The sequence below is a fragment of the Dermacentor variabilis genome, chromosome 11 (genome assembly GCF_050947875.1).
Source record: "Dermacentor variabilis isolate Ectoservices chromosome 11, ASM5094787v1, whole genome shotgun sequence".
NCBI classification, from domain to species: domain Eukaryota; kingdom Metazoa; phylum Arthropoda; class Arachnida; order Ixodida; family Ixodidae; genus Dermacentor; species Dermacentor variabilis.
In genome coordinates, this window is record NC_134578.1 from 15,940,235 (window position 1) to 15,960,343 (window position 20,109).

The window sequence follows — 20,109 nt, forward strand, 5'->3', positions numbered from 1 at the left end:
CCAGCTCTTCTCAATGTTCGCCTCTCAATCCAGTAATCCAGCTCAATGAATAGAATCAGTCTAACTGCCACAGATGATTTTTTGAAAATTATGCATGAACCCCCCCCCCCCAAAAAAAAAGGAAAGCACGGTATAGGTCCACGTATAAATGATGGACAATCGAATCTACGCTGTTTCTGCCGCATATTCGTATGTTAGTCTTACCGATCGGTGAAACTTCACCGCGCACACACATGCGACGTGAACTGCTACGCACTTCTGCTCTATACGTTCGTGATGGGGCTGCTCATCGCTCACGGCACCGATGTGTGCAAGAGAGATGTCAAGAAATCAATTGTCAAACTAATCTTGAATGGTATACCACGGGCAGGCCGTCGATGCTGCATTCCTAGTGAATCGGCGGCATTGGCGTTTTCGCAACAGAAAAAAAGGTCATTGCGTCGGCATTTCCCGGGGACCGCGATCGACTGTAATCAACCTGGTATATAAGCGAACAGAGCAAGCTCAGGTCAGATGCAGGGGACGACCGAAGAGGGTTGGGCGAGGGTATCGACACCGCGTATACCTATTCAAGGCACTTGGAATTCCCGCTCACGCAGATCTCACGCCGCTCACGTGATCTCTCGTTCTTCGTGCGTAAGCGGGAATTAGGCGGGAGCTGCTGTGTGACGTCAGTATAGGGCTTAGCGAGAAGGTGCGCGATTATGAAGGAAGGGTCGTTGTGGTTACTATACCTAATTGTAACTGCATTCACTACCTTGGTATAACTGCACTTTGTTACCCCGCTTACGCAGCGATCGATACGTGATCTCTCGTTCTTCGTGCGTAAGCGGGAATTAGACCGGAGTTATGCTGTGTGACGTCAGTAGGGCTTCGCGAGAAGGTGTGCGATTATAAAAGAAAGGTCGTTGTGGTTACTATACCAAATTGTAACTGCATTTCACTACCTCGGTGTAACTGCACTTTGTAACGGTTAGAGTTCGTAACGCCACATATACTGGCTAAACGAGGCGTAGTCACTGCTACTAATGGGTCTCGGCTGCCGATATTAAAAACGCAGTCAGCATCACCAAACTCTCTAGCCTACAACGCATTTATCGAGCCCACTCCGGCCTATGCCATAGTGGGCCGGACAGGTGCGTTTAGGCTAGAAACACATCGTATCAGGTGGCGCTATAACATCGTTTGGAATTGGTAACCGAGAATCAATATAGTAGCAGTGACTATCTTGTTTAGTCAGTAATATTATTAACTCTTCCGTTACCAACTGCAGTTATACGAAGGTAGTTATGCTGTGACAATGACCTACGGTAATTAACCACAACGACCCTTCTTTTTTGTTTTGTTTTTAAAGGGTACATGCATGTCAAGAGGGCGTCGATTTTCGAAAAGCCTAGATCGATCGGGAGCACAGCGTCAGAACCATGGTGTAAGAATATAATATTCTTACACCGGGGTCAAAACCGAGTTTTAGGTTTTCCGAACGCGTGCTTGACCCTTGGATTCTATAGTATGCTTATAAACATATATACGTCAGGAGTGTGAGAAATATACCCTTGCATAACTATGGAGGTTGACTTATTCTTGAGGTTTAATGTCCCAAACGACACAGGGGCATTTACACTTCCTGTAGAAGGAAGGGGAGGGGCTTTAAATTAAATATTGTTCGGCACGCGCAATACCAGCCCTTGATAGTGTAGGTTCGTTGATGAATGAATGAATGAATGAATGAATGAATGAATGAATGAATCGATACCCAAAGCGTGCAGTTATATTTTATTTGACCCCTCTGTATAGAGCTGGGCAACAGATTGAACTTCAACGAATTATATGGAGGTAGACCTTCTAGCATGGTGCTCAAGAAAAATATAATATAATATACTTATAGGAGCCACATAATTTAGTTAGTACGCCGGACATATTTCACGTTCATTCGCGGTGGCTTAGCGGCTATGGTATTGCCCCAGGTGCTAAGCATGAGATGGCGGGATCGAATCCCGGCCGCGGTAGCCGCATTTCGGTGGGGGCGAAACGCAAAAACGCCCCCTGTACCATCCATTGGGTGCACGTTAAAGGACCCCAGGTGGTCAAAATTAACCCGGAGTCTTCCACCGCGGCGTGCCTCATAGACAGATCGTGGTTTTGGCATGTAAAACCCCACAACTTAATTTTAATTTAATTACGAACGCAGTCCACTCTAAAAACGTTTCCAACCCTTGGGGCTCATCTTTTCCCACAACGATATTCGTCACCTATCTTGCTCACGTTTCCTGTCTTTAACGCTGCGAGCCCAGTACGTCAGGTCATTCATCATTCTCGACAGGAAAGTAGCGAGCGCAGAGTTTTCAAGAAATGAAACGCAACCAAGGCAGATGACGCTTATTATTGTGGGCAAAGGTAAACCCCAAAGGGTGCGAACTTTTTAAATTGAGAGTGTATGTGACGCGACTCCAATATGACACCAAAATTAGATTATACTCCTTTTATAGCGTTTTGAGGGTGGGAAGGCTGCCATTTCAAGTTCATCGGTTGAAGCTTTCTCTCTGCTTTCCCAGCTATTTAAGAAATAAAGCTTTTCCGAAATAAACACCACCGACTTCCCGTATTGCTCGACAGTTTAAACATCCATCGACCACGTCCAGTACTGGACAGGTACTCAGCTTGCAAACCTATCCCTGAAGCAGGATTTGGCTGCGGGCTAGTTGGTATTCCATTGTTTCAAACATCACTTACAACGCGTACACAGACATGGACCAAAACAACGACGAAAACAAAACAACGACTTCGTCGTTGTTTTGGTCCCTGTCTATGTACACGCTTAAGTGATGTTTGAAACAATGTAAACCTATTGCGATTCGAATTATACGAGTTTAGGTGTTTTTGTCTCGATTATTGAAGAACTAAGGCTACGTTCTCTGTCAATCAGCGCCGCGTAACTACAATTAAACGTAACAAATTTTACACAGAATGGCTAGGGTGCATCGCGACATGACGTGACAAGAACTTTATTTCCGTCCTGAGGGACTGAGATCTCGGGGAGCCAAAGTCGAAGGCTCCCGAAGATCAAGTCGGTGGCCCCGCCCACGATGGGACTGGAGATGAAGCCCCGCCGCATTGGGTGCATCGCGAAGCCGAAGCTTTTCGGCGCAGCTTTATCGCGAACAGTGTGCGCCGGCTCGCGACGAACAGACGCAGCGCTGACTGACAGGCGACCCTGACGTCAAGAACAAAGAGCGAAGAACATCTGCCAATCTGCGGAAAACCGCGGGGGTCGGGGAGAGTGGGGGGCAGGCAGCACAGCCTGCCCGCATTTGGGAAGAGCCGGGCCTCCATCTCCCCAGTGGCGCAATTGGTTAGCGCACGGTACTTATACGACAGTTCTCGTGAGCTATGCCGGGGTTGTGAGTTCGAGCCTCACCTGGGGAATGTTTTTTTTTTTTACGGATCTTGCTTTTAATTTTTTTTTTCAATATGTCAATTGCTGCACGAGCGCCTTTGTAGCCGTAGCATAACCACCGGCGAAAGCGTTCGATTAATTGAGCGAATGCACGTCCAAGCGAAACCGATTAGCTGCCGCTTGCATTAAGCAGGCCTGGAAGATTGTTATGTATGGGCACGCTAGTGCCATAGAATAAAAAAACTAACAAGAGTCTGAACTCTCGGGAGTTGTGCTGAACGGCAAGCACGCGCTTGACCGCAATGGCCGCCGTGACGTCACGCAGTGAGCCGTGACGTCATTCGTATGGTGCTAGCGTTGGTTGGTTTGATGTGTTTGAAGTATACAGTTTTCTAGAGGGGTAGTTTGAAGCAAGGGGAGAGGCGAACTGACTTGAATTTGTGGCTGCATAAATCAACAGTCTAAGTAAGATGCGGCTTGCAAGTGGCGCCAGAAGAATATGTGCGGATATCGGCACTGCTGCTCTTGAAGCATGCAAGCACTTCATCGAACGAATATCTTCATAAAACTTTCACAGATAAACCTGTAGCAGCACAAAAAGAAAGGGCGGGAAATGGGAAGAAGGAAAGACAAGACGCGTGAAACTCAACAGCCACTCAGGAATGTTTATTTCGAGGCAGTATATCTTTGCAAAATTCTTAGTACATTGTTATTCTCCATTATCTTTGACTTTCCTCGAAATGTTCTCTCTGCTTTCTTGTAAGCTATAAATGTCCTCTTTAATTCCAGCTGATACTTGGCTGATCCAGGTAATGCTAAGCCACGCCAGGGGTTCCATTTTAGGAAGCATACAGACGACCAAAAAAAAACATGGAAAATAAATGTTTATTTTATTTAACTGTTTGTTAGTCATAAATGGCACCTGAATTTACGACACACTTCATGTTCTTAACATTAAGAAATGGGGAGGGGAAATGAAGGGGAAAGAACTACCTCAGGTCTCAGTGTCAGGGGGCAGACAACAGCGCATGGGCTTGGTGCAAAGACAAGGTCCAATTCCATATGCGAAGCATGTGCAAAAAGTTAGCTGCGAGCTTGCAAGTACAGTCAACTGGTTAAAGTTGAAGTTATTAAAGCCCACCTTGTGCTGTTAGGCAGCCGTGGTACATCGACCTCCCAATCATCGATCCCCTCACAATGAGCTCACTATACAGTCGTGCTATAATAGGGCAATTTTTTTACCTACATTGGCTACACGAGTATAGTTAGTGTAGGAACTGTACTAGAAGAGAGCGAGCTGGTGGTAATTAATGTTTTGGAAAGTAACAGTGCTAAACGCACAAGGACTTCGGCCCAAGGTTAGTGTAGGAAGTGGCCATTTTTTAAAAAAGAAAGCTTGGTGTAGAAAAGTGCATATAACTTTGCCCACCTACACGAAGCCATTTTTTATGGCTGTAATGTAGCACGAAAATTACAATTTCTACATGGCGCTTTCGATGAATGTAGGCAGCAGACAACAAACCAGGCTGGCAAACCAAACGCGTGGCGCCGTTTTGTCTCGCTACAGGCTCGCTACAGGGATGGGCCGACGGGCATTGAAGTGCTAGCGTGACCATGTGTCAGAGAGGAAGGTGAGCTAATCTTCCACGACAAAATTATCTTACTCACGGATGGTGCGGGCTGTTTCAGGCTCTGTGCTATATACGCAGTGAGATGATCTTTATGCACCTGCCAGTCGCGATGTATTTCGCTGCAGTTTGTCTAGATTTGTCGATAAAAAGAAACTCGTACATTGGCATTCGTAGTTTCAGGCAAGGGCATATAAGCTGCCTTATAAGTACGAAGTCAGGCGAAATGTGGAGTCGGGCGCTTTTTGTCTGCTGATGCAGAAGACGACACACAGTCTGCTCCGACTGGCCACAGCCCAGCGAACCAGTGCAACACACGATGTCATACTGCCTGGCACTACATTTGTTTCCCCGAGCCTGCGCAAAGTGTAGGTAAAAAAAAAAGCTCCAATGTCGTGCATGTGATACTCTTCACAGATTCCATTCATGCCTTTCGCCGAGGAACTAAGAACTTGGAGGGAGCATTACACAACAAAATAGAAGCCATGAAAAGTCAGCTCAACACGTGATCGTGCCGTGGCAACATATTCTTCCTTCCTCCATGCGCAGCAAGTTTTAGTGTCTTCTACTGCCATGCCACCCTCGTGAGAACCCTCGCTCAACGCACGCTGTTCTGAACCAAAAAAATCAAAGAATAATAAAGGAGGCATTGTCGGAACAATATGTGAACACTTGCCGAAGTAAACAGCACAACTTATTCCATAGCAGAACAGTACTGTGTATACGTGCATACAGTTCGTCACCGCGCGGCGGTTACCAAAGAACTTTGTTACTGTGAGGCTTCACTTACCATGAGAATAATTCGTATCGCTAGCCACAGTCGCTGTTATCTAAACGTGTTCTCTTCTGCTGGCCTCCTCGCCGGCATGCTGTGGCTCATCGACACGGTGCGCGAAGACCCGAAATTTGTTTAATAAAGCAAAATGATGCTTCAAGCCACCACTGACATACGTTTGCCCTTGGAAACTGCAGATGGGCTAGCCATAGGTCGATATGTGTAGTGATTAATAAAGGGAAGATGAGACATCCTCCCCATCGTAGCACCTTGCGGGTTTCCGCAGAACTATTATGTCATGTGTCGTGATGTACATAAAGTGTGATGCCAGTCATCGATTATTGCAGTACAGTGAGGCTGCTCAAATTTATTTACAGAAAAGCCGGCAAATGCAGCGGGGACCAGCCTCATGGTCTAACTTGTGGACTTCACTATGAACTTCTTTCAACACTAGAGCACAATACTCAGACGACACGACTTTGGCAGTGGGTGTCGGATCCGTTGATCGGATCGCTACAGTCCAGGGTGGTTGCACACTGGAGGTGAGAAATGTAAACATGAGAGGACTATCTGCCCCGACAATATGGTGGAATGTACAGCCAACATTCGGCGTCATGGAGGCGTCACAAGGAGTAACGTCAAGGCCTCTCGGTTTTTCCTTCCTCTGTGCTCTACATGAACACCCGAATAAGTGCACGTCAATTAAAATGTACCGGAAGCCAAGCACACTCTGCCGAGTCTGCCGTGCGCAGGGTCACGTGTTGGGCTGACCTTTTAAGCAAGAAAAGGCAAACGGGGTGGCATCATGAAGAGCTAGTTTGCGATGGCCGGCTGCATGATGTAATGCTCCCTCCCTCCTGATTTATCTCCATCCTCCCTGCCTTCAATTAATCTTGCATGGTGCAAGATTTTTCTCAGCCCAGTGCACTCACGGAGCAACAGATTGCAGATTCGAAAAGGTCCATGTTTGACACTACATAAGGTGCTTTCTTTAAAGGACACTAACAAAAAACACTAAATAAATTTAAGCTAATGAAATATTGTTACGAAGAGGACGGGTAATTAATTAGGCACAAAAGTATATATAAATATTTACATGCAAGGGTCACTTGTAGACGTGCATGGTGGTATGCAGTTCTTATTCCTCAATGACCTGTCGCAAACAACTCTGGGGTATTGGCCACAAATCTGGCAGTGTAAGTCACAGCTCTAAGTAGACTGTTCACCACTTTGCCCCTCTCTTGTACACACAGTCCTGTCCAAACGCTCCGTAAGCGTATACTTTCAAAACCGAATTTTCTTTAATTTTGCAGCAATATAAAAAAGCGTTAATATTTTTAATATCATGCTGACGCCCTGAGTGCTGACACGTCAATGTGACGCATGTCATGGCTACTGCTGCCACAACACCCTGCGGTAGCCTATAATCACGAAAAGCGAGTACGTACACATCAACAACTATCTTTTGCTGGTAAAAGACAGCTCACCTCTGTACCATTATGTTAATTACTATGCCACTTTATTCCAGAATTTACCATTCTATAGATGAAATTGGGAGCACTTAGTTTCAATTATACAACTGGATTGGATTGGTAAAACGTTTGAGTCTGCACTAAAACGCATGCTTGCGTATGTGCTCCAGACAGGACCTATGTCGTATTCTGGGTGCAGGTTGCAAGCAATTTTTTTAAAGGGAACAAGTGTGGCAGGTAGCACAACCCTGTCATGCCAGTTGGGTTGCTTGAAGTGATTCATGCATTGCTTGCACGACAAGTTGCAGTGTAACATTAGCTAACAATGTTTCACTAATTATCTCGAATTATTCACTTTAGGGCATCTGTGCCAGTTGCAGGATTGAAGCCATCCAGTAATGTAGTCATATCCATTCAGCAGAGTTCCTGTGCTCAGGCCAGTTTTGAGAAATACATTCTTGAAATCTGACGATACGCATTCCTGTTTCAATTAACTGCTGTAAGGAACGCCGCTTGAATCTAATAATAAAAAAATATGCAGATCCCAAGCATGGTAGAAATCGATGCAAGCGTAGCTCTCTGTGCTGTTTATGTTCATTGACGGTGTTTGGTGGTGATGTTGATGGCATACAACAGTCATGATACTATGTTAAATGTTACCTTGCCTGCACCTCGTGTTTGTCCACGTGGTAAACAGAACACATAGAGACATGTCATTCATTCACTCTCATTCCTGTACTGAAGAGATCCCAAATGAGCAATGCTTTCTGATGGCAGATTTTTTTCCTCCCGTGTCATGTTAGGTGAACTGCCATGAGTGCAGAAGGGTTAGATTAATCACCCATTTCCCGACTACGTCGGTACGGAATCTGGTTGTGCCTATTCCCTGCCTCCTCTTTCTTTCTACGCTCTCTCAGACATTACAATGCCTTTATTTCCATAAACATACAATTTATGGGGGATTTAAGGAAAAAGTTGCTCGTAGCAACTTGACGGGCCTTAAACTCGATCTGAGGGCAGCAAGGGCCGGCACATTCCCCCTACTTCCTCCCTGGACTGCTGTTGCTGATGTGCGTGAGCATGGAGGAAAGTATGGCAGCTCCTGCAATGCTTTTGTGGGGGGGATCATGTCTAATTACGGCGTCCAGAGAGCATTGTAACTTTACTCTATGGAATGTCATGGACGTTGCCCATGTTGTCGCACACACATTTGCCTTAAGCTCTCAACCAGTCCCCAGCATGGGATGCAAGGTAGTAGCAGCAGCAGTGGAAAAGTCGAAGGAAGAGGCAAAGCAAGCTTCACTTTGAAAGCTTCACTTTAAAAGTCACAGGAATGTTTTTGATGAAGCCGATGGATATGCCAGCAAAGATGTATGTCACCAGATTATATTCATGATGACTGCAGTGTCGCGTTTCCTGCTAGTACAAAAGAAACTTGCTATAATAAAGTTGTGTCTAATGTGAAATACCTTTGTTCATGCGACGGCCATTACAGCATACATGCTGATATCGGTGGAAAAAAGAAACAGCAAATTTTATATTTACAGTTCAACCACGATACAACAAATTATTGGATTTAACAAAGTAAATCTAAAATGTTTCTTGTCAATACCAGCATGCAATGAGTAGATGCTTATAACAAACTTTTGATATAATGAAGGTATTTGACATAATAGTTCTGTGGAAAAGAGAAGTAATTAATTAAGGGAAAATCATACATCCACCTGTTCATGGCAATACAGGTGCCAATTGCGGAAAGGCGGTGGTCCCGAGCTCGAGTCCCGGACTAGGACAAATTTTTCTTCAACTGCGAGGCTTTTCTTTCGAGGAACCCGTATGGGTTTCCTTTGTAGCAATTGCTACGAACGGGTGGATGTCTGATTTTCCCTTAATTAATGAAGGTATTTGCACCAGGTACGGCATCATTATAACGAGTCCCTACTGCATTACATTACATGTATGATAATTAATTGTATCCATGTTTCTTATATCGATGCTTGGCTATAATACTATCTGTATGAAACTCATTCATCCAAGATAAACTGTGAAACATACTTCCAAGGGCAATGGCTAGAAACAGCTTCAAAGGTCATGGTCGACTGGAAACTCCAACGACCCACGCAAACAAATGACTGCACAAGGTTCCACATACAGCACATATGTCGTCTGTATTCCTTCTCAACCTCGAGAGAAAAGGCAGCATTATGTTGTTCTCTGAACACTCACTAGTTGCACATCACCATCACAAGGGCCAGCAGACATGACACCTCTTCAAGCTTCACACGGTGACACACAGGCAACACAGAAGCGACGCGGATACACCGCAGCAAGGTGTACTTTGCCCGTGCAACAAGTACATACAAAGCATTGCGCACTCGGCACACGCACGTTAGCCGAACACTCCTCTCTTCTCTCTTGAGTAACAAAAACTGGGCTATGTACATATTTACACAATCGGAAAACAAACACACATAAATCAGCATCCACACACGTGTGTGGTTATGCGGTGTGTACCGAGGCAACTGATAAGAACATCCGGAGGCAGCTTAGCCCCATCTCTCCTTGCTTCGGCAGATAAAGATGACCAGGATCCGCACACACACACAATGTAATAAGCATGATAGATATAGACCTATTCTGGGGACAGACAGATAAAAATATAGATTTGTTTTGTGTGTTATGTACAGCAATATGTGTTAATGCAAGAGCTGACACAGCGCCAATGTTCTGAGACACACATGTAGGGCATAACGTGTGGACAAGACCTACGCAACACGGAGCACTTGGGACTCAACCAGTGTTTGCTAATGTGAACAAAGGTCAAGACACACGCAATGACTGGACATGAAAAAAAAGGGGCCTCAAAGAATGACGGACATAATTCTATTTCAGGTATGAAAGGTCTTGTTACTCTTTACAAACGGTGAACCGAGTCCCACTGTTTTGTGACAAGTCATTTGAGCTTTGAAAAATAAATTAAGCAGCAGCAGCCCACACAAATTAGTTCTGCAGAGTTCAACAACATAACTACTTCTGATGCACAGCAATTGTGAAGATAGTAGTTCTCAAGCAAGGCCCACAGAGGTAACAGAAAGATCAGAACTACTCAAGCACATAATGCTTGGCTGGTCTATGTGTGCAATCATGGAACACTCATCCTTGGATAGTGTATGGATCCATCTGAAGATGACTTAAGGCGATTTTAAACCAGACACTTATCAATAATTTCATCGTCAGCTTAGGACATTGCCAGAGTTGTTCTAGAAGCAGGTAAGAACACTATGTCAATAGATGAAATATCGTTATTTGCAACACTTGGCTTATGACAACATTGCCACAAAACCAGCGGAAAAAAAAAAATACCTGCTTTACTGGCATCATCGCGACTGTTACCATGTGTTCCGAATACAAGCAATGACAGAAGTAAAAAAAAAAGATTAAGGAGGCTTGAGGATTGATTGCATGGCCACCTAGCTTGTAAGTGCTTGTCTTTTAAGCAAGATAGAAAAACGGAGAGCAAAAAAAGAAATATCCTGGTTCTTTAACATCTATAGATAAAAATGCTTCTGCAGTGAAAACCACAATTTACTGACATAGAGCACAGGCAAACATGTTCAGTACAATAGTACACCAAAAGTGCACAAGTGTCTTTGCCAATAAACAATAAAAATTTGATCAGAAACACTTCACAATGTGAACACACCAGATAATTTCTCATTTAACTGATAAACAGGTGGGGATAAATCACGTCCCATTGCACTACTTTTAAAGGCACAAAAATGAGGGTACATTTGATGGTTTTCTACCTTAGCAGGCAATGCGATGACAAACTTTTCTGTACTATTACTGTTCTAGCATATGAGTGAAGTTGTGTTATTTGCACACTAATGTATGTAAACAAAGTGTGATATCTGCAAACAGTTTCATTCTTAAAGATAGTTCAAAAAAGCTTTCTATACTTGCCCCCCACATTGATTCTCTTTGTTGTCGTTATAAAACGGCTACATTGTTTTATAATATGGCTACTGCCTGATTGAAAGACTACATATTAAGAACGAATAACATGAATTTTCGTTTGTCTCAATACATACATACAGGTGAAATATAAATTGCAACATAACTTAGCTTTTTTGTTTACGGCAAAAATGAAAAGAATGGGAGACATTCCAGCAAGACTTTTTCACAAGAGAAAACCTTTCCACAAATTATGCCTTTCACCAAACCTATAGCAGCAGCAAGAAGCCCCTAAAATGTTATAATCAATGGAAAGAATCTGCAAGCGGCCATTATAAAATCTCATAATAGCTTCTCTTGTGCAAACTATTACTGCAAATACGGCACGGGCCTGCATGCATAAACTACGACATTACGAGTTACCACAAACAAGTTTAGCCTGGTGTATGCATGTTACCATTGATATAATACTAAAATACCGGAAGCGTTAGACAAGAACAGCAACACTGGTGGTGCCATCTGGCAATCTAATGTGTTGAACATGAACAGGCTGTGAATCTTTCCCAGCTCTTCAAAGGGGGGGGGGGAACCTTCGCAGTGGTGTGACCTTGAAGAATTGCAACCCAGTTTCGAGTGAAACTGTTGTTAGTGGAACTATGCACCATAATTTCCAACAACATACCTCGGTCGACTCCCACAAGTGCAAATTTGTGCCCATATAACACTCATTGCCTCTTGCATCACCTAGCATTTTTGGGACACCACTAATGTTGGTTTCTCAAACAGACGTACACATTTTTCAACAGTACACTTTCAATGTTGACCGAGTATTTATGCTGCGCTTTTGGTGTTGGTACTAGCATCGATGCTTTATGGAGCTGACGCTTTTGACGTTCAAATCTTCTAGTTTCCTATTCACCAATAATGAACTAGGTACATAAAAGGCAATAACACCTTTATAAATAGCATGCCACTGGTACCACATTTATGCTAGCAACTAAGTAGCGCATAGTCATTCATCAAGAAGAGTTGTGCCTGTTTTGGTTGTGTACGGCATTGCAAGGTGTCATTCCCAGTGCAGCTGTCCATGTCATTCCCAGTCCATGTCTCCAGTATTCCAGTTAATTGTAATGAATACAGCTTGGCCTAAGCCCTTCATTGTTAGAGGGTTTTAGCAACTCTCCATTATCAGAAAGCTTTAACAACTCTTCATTAATAGGGAGTTTTAACACACTGATTTCAATATCTGCGACCACGTTTCCCTGCTGTGAGGAGCCAGCTGCCAATGCACGAGTTTACCAAGCACGAGTTTCAGCAACTCTTTATTATTTGAGTTTTAGCAATGTGTCCATTATTACAGAGTGTTAGCCCACCCCTTTTTGCAATCTGACACTGAGCTCCCCTTCTGTGAGGGGCTAGCTGGAAATGCACCAAATTAGCTGTGCCACTGTTCTGCCACTCAAGCATGCACAGCTGACTTATTGCATAAGCGGAGCACTTTGTGAGGTCACAGAGCACTGAAACTCCCTAGAAATCACTGCTGTACACCTGTCATTATACTGGTTACACTCTATTCAAAACCTTGGGCTTTTGAAATGTCTAGTGCCTTTACTCTAGTTCAAATGATGGACATGAAATAATACAGTCGAAGCGTGCAGTAGCATCGAAGCAGCAGAACAGTTCACTTTGCTGAAAAATGCAATGTTTCTTTCCCTTCTTTTTTTTTTTTACTCACATGTCAGCACAATCAGATCATACTCGTGAGCTCATTTTGAGACTTGCCTATAATGTGTCACCCACTCGAGGAAGACAGCTGAACATAAAGCATCACCATGTTTAACAGGAACAGCATGTTGTCAATGTTTGAAAATGCGTTAAATTGGAAAAACGAATACTAAAAGAAAGAACACTTTCTCTAAGGCCAAGTCGTCGGTGAAAAAAAAGAAAACAGCACTAACACATCTTAAATATATAAGAACAGTATGACACACTAGCATTATGCACAGCAGTCCAAAAAATAAAGAAATGTTGTACTATGGTTGCCTGAGATTTTTTTGTCAAGTGCGAATGAATGATGGATGGCTCAGGCCATGCTGCAAAATGATGAGCGACACTGCTGGAACACCTCCTCCCGACTAACCAGGCAGTGCGTGCAAAAATTATACACAGGATGCAGTGGGATTTTGCAATATGACTGTAGCATGCAAGACATGAGCGACGATGTGAAGACAACTGGGGTACAAAGATCAATGAGACTTTAACAATGTTCATCTAGACAAATGGATGTGCAAAGAGCAAAATGTCGATGTAACTGCACAAGACAACCAACAACTTCAGCAATTACAATGCACTCAACGAAACAGCAAACAAACGAAGAATGAAATAACGGTGCACATAAGGCTTTCCTTGAAAAGGCAAAATTCCAGCTAGAGAAATGCGTCTGCGGTGTGCAGACCTTAGTTCTTCCTCCCTAAATAAATTCAGAAATATTTAATAAACTACTCAAAACTCGGCTTTCTTTATCGGGTGGAGACTTCCCGCTCGAATAAAGTGTGCAAGGTGACGAACAACACATTAAGCAATGAACACACTGTCACAATGCCAAATTATACAAGCGCGCCTATGTTAATCTGGAAATCATCACAAAATCACAGGTACTACTCCTTCTTGTACATGACATAGCGCTACGTGGTTTTAACGATGAGTTCACTCATTGTTCTTAAATATAGCCACATTACCTAACACGAAGCGAAAGCAGCTGTGAGCATGGCATCCTGATACACTATCAGTTTTCTATAAAGAAAATTATACCAGCACTTAACATGGGGGAGAAAAAAGTAAGAGTGAGCTTGATGATCCCAACTTAGCAAACGTACCACTTGATGCTGTCTAAGAGCTTCACTCTTGTAATCTACAACAAGCATGGCAAATGAACGCTAGAGCACAAGCGTATGGCCAGTTAGGTGTTACACACACTCTTTTGCGCACATAAGGACGAGCCCTTCCATCCAGACACACTACATTTGTCTTGACGAGGGACTATGCCACTACATATGATATGCTGCAACGAGCATCAGTGAGACCTATCTTAGCCAGAAACTTTCCCTTTCGCCCATCAATGGCGAACCTTAATTCAGGAAGCGAAAATGCAACGAGTCTGTTGCACCACGTACAAAAGGCACACCCTGGTCCCCATACAAAATTTTACTCTAACAAAAGCTGTGCAGGCTGCAACACCAGGCCGGGGGAAAAAAAAGCGAGGGGGGGGGGAGGAAATGCAATGCCTTCGAGCTGCCACGAAACCGAAAATTAAATGGTACTTAGCAAAGCTCGAGTACAGCTGGATGACTTGACTTCCTTGGTAAGGCAGCGGGCTGCTAGAAGTTAAGGCAGTGGGCTGGTAGAAGTTAGAGCTGGAGATGGCACGAAGCCGTAGGCCAGCACACACAGCTAAATGCACAGCTGTTTGTTTGGTTCCTGCGTCTCAGTATAGCGACAACGGGAAGGAGAAGTGGTGCCGACGCACATGTGCATGCAATGTCACAAAAGGTAACACCGCAAGAACAGATAGGTCAACGAGTTATCGACAGCTTACTCTCAATATACCATGCTAAGCAAGGTGCATAGAGGCTGAAGTGATCAAGTTTGCACACGCTGCTTATTATGTACTCTACTCGTACATCACATTGCTTCATATTGTGTGTCATTTGCATTGTACATATGCAACAAAATTACAACGTGCAATGTACTGTGAAGATGGAAAGCGATTTGTGAACTGCAATACCTCTAGCGTGCTGCTGCGTGTGGAATTGGCATGCGGAATGCACGCGCACTCTACGTGCATGCTAAGGAACCCGTGCTAATGGCATTTTCATTTATTAAGCCACGCAGCACGGTCTCAAAATGACTGCAAGAAAATTTGCAGTAAAACTAAGTTACCCTGTTTGACAAGATTTAGAAGAGACGTGCAATTGTGGGATAAGTTAACTGGCAATTGCCACACCTTCTAATGTTCATTTTAACACTGTCACTCGTATTTTTGCATCAAGTTATTTTGTACCCTTTCCTAACCTGCCTGAGAAAAGCAGTCATGCCCATTTAATACCATAAAGGATGTAAATACAGTGCAAAAAAAGGCAATGTGAAGAGAAGAGTTAGAATTACAGCCTAGAAGAAGCCAACATTTAAGAGCCTGGGAACCTCACTGCCTCGTGTCATGACGGGCATTTCTTTGCAGCAAACTGCCTTACCAAGAAGAGAAGACTTAACATCGATACTGCAAACTCGGTCACTAGTTTCCAATAACAACAGGAGTGAACAATGCCAGATCATACAATAAAAGCACCCTCTTGTACAGAATATATACAATACACTAAACACTGACACAGTAGACTTCCTTTTAAGACAAACCCTGAGAAGTCGATTCACAGTATGCATAAAAAAAAAAATTCTGGATTTTTGCCAAGTTTCCCATGAAGGCAGTACACTTCGGTTATGTCATACTTTTGAAAATATGAACAGATTTCCCTTATCCCTTCAAGTTATGTCTTAAAGGGTGTCTACCGTATGTCTATAATCAAAACATCTGTTATAAAGGAACTTACTAAGGGGTTTAAATAATAAGTAATGGCACACAAGAGAGCAGGAAATGAAGCATTGCCTTTCGCATCAATCAAACACTTAACGAGATGCTTCAATGAAAAAAAATCAAACAAGCAAGGCTCAAAAGTGCTAAATGCGATATCAAGCCAATGCTCTGGTATAGGAAACATGGTAGCCAAAATTAGGGAGGATGCGCAACCTCTTAAAAGGTAGGCTCTGTAACTGACTTAGTTGTTTTCCCCCATTACAAGCCATAGATGTTATCTTACATTGCGATTTAAATAAATTTGACAAGTTTAGTATGTACACCTAACTTTGTAGCTTGGTTCCTACTCTGCACAGAGGTGGACAAAAGGTTAGAACTTCTTTAGGGCACGCACTCACGAATGACACGATTCCCTGAGGTGCTGAGCATTGAGCGTCAGCTACAGAGAATGCGTTTTGAAACACATTTTTGATGTGCTGTCGTCGCATCTGTTCCAAACTGTGCAATACTGGCTGCTTAAAGTTACATATACAAGGACTGCCAACAGCCTGGGCATTTGTGCTGCATGAAATTGATGCAGAGGCTGCGACGCCAAATGTACGTCAAAATATGTGCTCCATATGCCTGCTGACTCAAAGTCACCCTAATTATAACTGTACCACCTTCTGATGATGACTAATTCCCAACAGTTCAGACATCAAAGTAGATTAATCACGAATCATGTCAAGGCCAATAAAAGCTGTGTTTGTGTAAACGCATTGACGCTTTGAAGCCAATGGACTGGTCGAAGTTTAACACTTGCAAGGCTTAACAAAATGAAATTGTGTAGCCCAACATTTGAAGCTATGTACAATGACTAAAGAGGGGGAAAAAAAGTTAACAAGCGGCAACGTGAATAAGAATGTGATGGGAGATTGCTCGTGACTCAGTTTGTTAAAAACTTGCCGTGGAGTCATTCCCCAGCCTCTAAAACATTTAGCGAATGACTGTTCCATATGTACACTAAAATAATGTAGGCACGACATGACAAAACAATGAAAACAAGAACACTTGGGGAGTATTTCCTTGCTTGAGTGATTTTTTAGTCGCGGGTACACCCCCGAGACAGACGTTCCTGTTTCGTGTGAACAACGCATGCAACCACCAAGTATACGCAATCAACCTGTGGGCTGCCGTCTCTGAGCCAGCAAAACGAAACAATACAGGTGCCAAAAGTACAGCCACGGAAGCTGGTATAACTGTAGGCAAGGAATGAAAATAAAAGAAAAACAATTTTTTTTTTCTTCTTTCACGCAGGAACCACCACGCGCACTGGGGAATAAGTTTTCTGCTTGAGGAACTAAGAACGTTACACGCAGTACTTTGTGTCGTCGTGCGCGACTTGTGAAGGCAACATTGGCCAGCATCTGGCCGAGAAGAGATTCAATGGTCTGGCCGAATCTCTGGGCCGTTTTCAGTCGACGCTGATGACTGTCCCATGCCGTCCAGCATTCTTACAACAAACCGGTAAACTTGCCCCGACTGCCTCTGATGAATCAACCCATGGAGTATACTGCAAAAGAAAGAAAGAAGGAAAAGTAGCTAAAACTGGTCAATCCTCTGACCAGCCAAAAAAATCGAACAGTAGCAGCATGGCAGTGTTACAGGGACGGCCACGTATCCTCTTAAAACAAAAATCAACAAGAAGAAAACCACCTTCTCCTTCCGTTTTTGAGAAGCAAGACCATCATAGAAAGCACGAGACAATTCAAGATAAATGATTACATTAAAATAAAGGTTTACTGATGATGGCTGTGGGCACTAGAGGCGGTCAGTCATGGCATCCAAGCTTTATGGCACCATGCGACGCCAATCTTGGACGCCATGAGCCACACCAATGCATTGCTCCCGGTGCTATGTGAACTGCACGTGCTGGCGCTCACAAGTATGCTACAGTATTATGGCCCAACCTTCTTGCGATTTGTTTATAAGTAATTGCTGACATCCAATATTCCCCAGGAATGTTCTAGGAATTTGTGAAATAATTTTTAATGCTGAAACGTTAAAACCTTGAATTAATGAAATTTGTGATGTAAAGAAGTTTTTGCTGCGACAAGTACAACTTCATAATATTGAGGTTTGATTGTATACAGATCTTTCACCCACCATTTCTGCACAACCATCAGGCCCATGATAACTGCATAAATGCGTCAGGGATTATTGGAAGATGATAAAACGTTGTTTGATAAACCTTGCAGCCGCTGCATCAGAAATCATTGCTTCTGTACTTTTCTATGCCATTCTTTTTTCTTTTTGTGAGTCTCACCACTGCCATTGATAAATGTTTTGACCTTGATGGTTAGCAAGGAAAAATGATTAAGCTATTGAATAAATCATTCCTAAAACGCTTTTACTGCGTCCATGACTACTAATATCATTTTCTTTTTCATGACAAGCATAGCTTGACACTGCAATGCAAAAAAGCACTGTTTAACCATCATTTTTGTTACATCTTTTCTGTTTATTTTTTTACACTACTAATTCATTACATCAACGTCCTTTTCACAACAGCAGTGATGCTCAAAACACATTTCGTGACCGACTGATGAGGTTTTAATGTTACATAGCTTGGCTACGAGAGATGGCACAGCAGGAGACTTCAGATAAATTTTCGTTACTTAGCGTTTCTTAATGTGCACCCGAATCTATACCGTGTCTCATCAACTTCAGTGCAGCGCAGCGAAGCCTAGGGCTCGTGTCAGCTAATCAGTAACAAGAGCCGGTTGCGTGTTCCAGATAAGAGAGGAGCCCACTGTATGCTACTAATCCTTCGGTGAAGCTTCCATCCAGTGGGCACTGCGTGGACGGTGATCAGAGTTGGACATCAGAGGTGACCTTCTCCTGTTTCTCTGTTCAGGTCAGCTGATAAAACTCACAGCTTGCACTGCACCGCACAGTGAGACGGAGATTAAGTACACATCCATTTCTGCATGCTGATACTATCAGAGTGAGGCCGAGGCAGCAAGCAAACCAACCCTCCAGACCTGTTCTCAGTAGCTGAATACCATGGCTTCTTAACTACAATGAATGGCAAGCACATCAAAAAAAGAATCTTGTACGCAAACTTGAGCAACATATTGTGAAAATTATGGAAACTGGTAATTTCATATGTCCAAAGATACGCCAGCATACACAAGTACAGCAGACGTTACTTGCACGATTTTTCTGTGTGGGAAGGCCCAACGGTACGACGCGCCCCCCCCCCCCCCTTCGTACCGGTCCCAGACGTAGATCGTCAGGTGGACGCAGAGGCCTGCGACCATTGGACCAAGCAAAGAACACAGCAGGGGGCACCCAAATCGGTGCAATCGGTGAGCGCCAGAGAGGGGAGAAGACTGGGAGCTACTACGAAGGAAGTACCTCAGGTAAACATCTCGTTCCAATCCTTTCTCGCACCCTGCTATCATTCACATCACGATCGACCCCGGCAAACGTTGAAGTTGTAATTAGCCTGCTATCAAGTGAATCCTCTGGAGCAATAAACTTTGTTGTACTTGTTATTCTACAGTGTGTTGTCATATTTTCTGCTTGTCCTATGCACAGCCGAAGCCTGGTCGTACAAAGCGAGCAAAAGCGAGTTTGCCGTCAAGCCTTAGCCTTACGCACAAAGGTGGTTTAAGAGAACCTTAGTCTACAATATACGAAAGACGGCAGAGTTGTGTTAAGGGAGTTATCACTGCCCGTGGAATTCCTAGGAGTCTGGATTTCCGTCACGCCGAAAACTACCCATGACTTTACAAACACTTCATTGTATTCAAGCGTTGTAGTTGTCATCATCGACCTATTTATGCCTACTTGAAGACAAAGGCCTTTCCCAGTGATCTCCAGATGTACCTCTGTCTTATGCCAGCTGGCCCTTTCTTGTAGCTTTCAAGTTTCCTAATTTCATCACACCTACTTTTCTGCCCTCCTCGCCTGTGCTTCCCTTCCCTTGGCATTAATCTGTAACTCATGTAGACCACCGGTTATCTGCCCTACCTGTTACAGGGCTAGCCCAGCTCCATTTCTTCCTCTTAATGTCAACTGGAATACTGGCTACCCCTGTTTACTCGCTAATCCATGCCGCCATCTTCCTGTCCTTAAACGTTATGACTAACACTTTCCGTTGCGTCGCTCGTTGCGTGGTCCTTTGAACCCTGGTGTGAAGCATGAAGGGGTAGCTTAGGTAGTATCTGCTTTAGCGGGCGCAGACCAATGAATGACGACACATTGTTACTGTGCATTTGTTGTATTGTAAACTTCTTCTCAGGCTTCTT

The 20,109-nt window shown here is 43.7% G+C and overlaps 1 protein-coding gene and 1 non-coding gene across 5 annotated transcripts in view; one reads left to right on the forward strand and one right to left on the reverse strand.

Annotated features, from left to right (window-relative positions):
• Window positions 1–3,334: 3,334 nt before the first annotated feature.
• TRNAI-UAU (transfer RNA isoleucine (anticodon UAU)) lies at window positions 3,335–3,426 on the forward strand. The gene is given in 2 exon segments: window positions 3,335–3,372; window positions 3,391–3,426. It is a non-coding gene; the product is annotated as a tRNA-Ile (tRNA).
• A 5,357-nt stretch (window positions 3,427–8,783) lies between these two features.
• pns (DENN domain containing pinstripe) overlaps window positions 8,784–20,109 on the reverse strand; it is a 68,921-nt gene continuing 57,595 nt past the window's right edge. For all 4 annotated transcript variants that reach the window (XM_075673622.1, XM_075673624.1, XM_075673621.1 and 1 more), the window contains one exon: window positions 8,784–17,366. The gene's annotated coding sequence lies outside the window, so the exon portion shown is untranslated. The remainder of the gene's footprint in view (window positions 17,367–20,109) is intronic.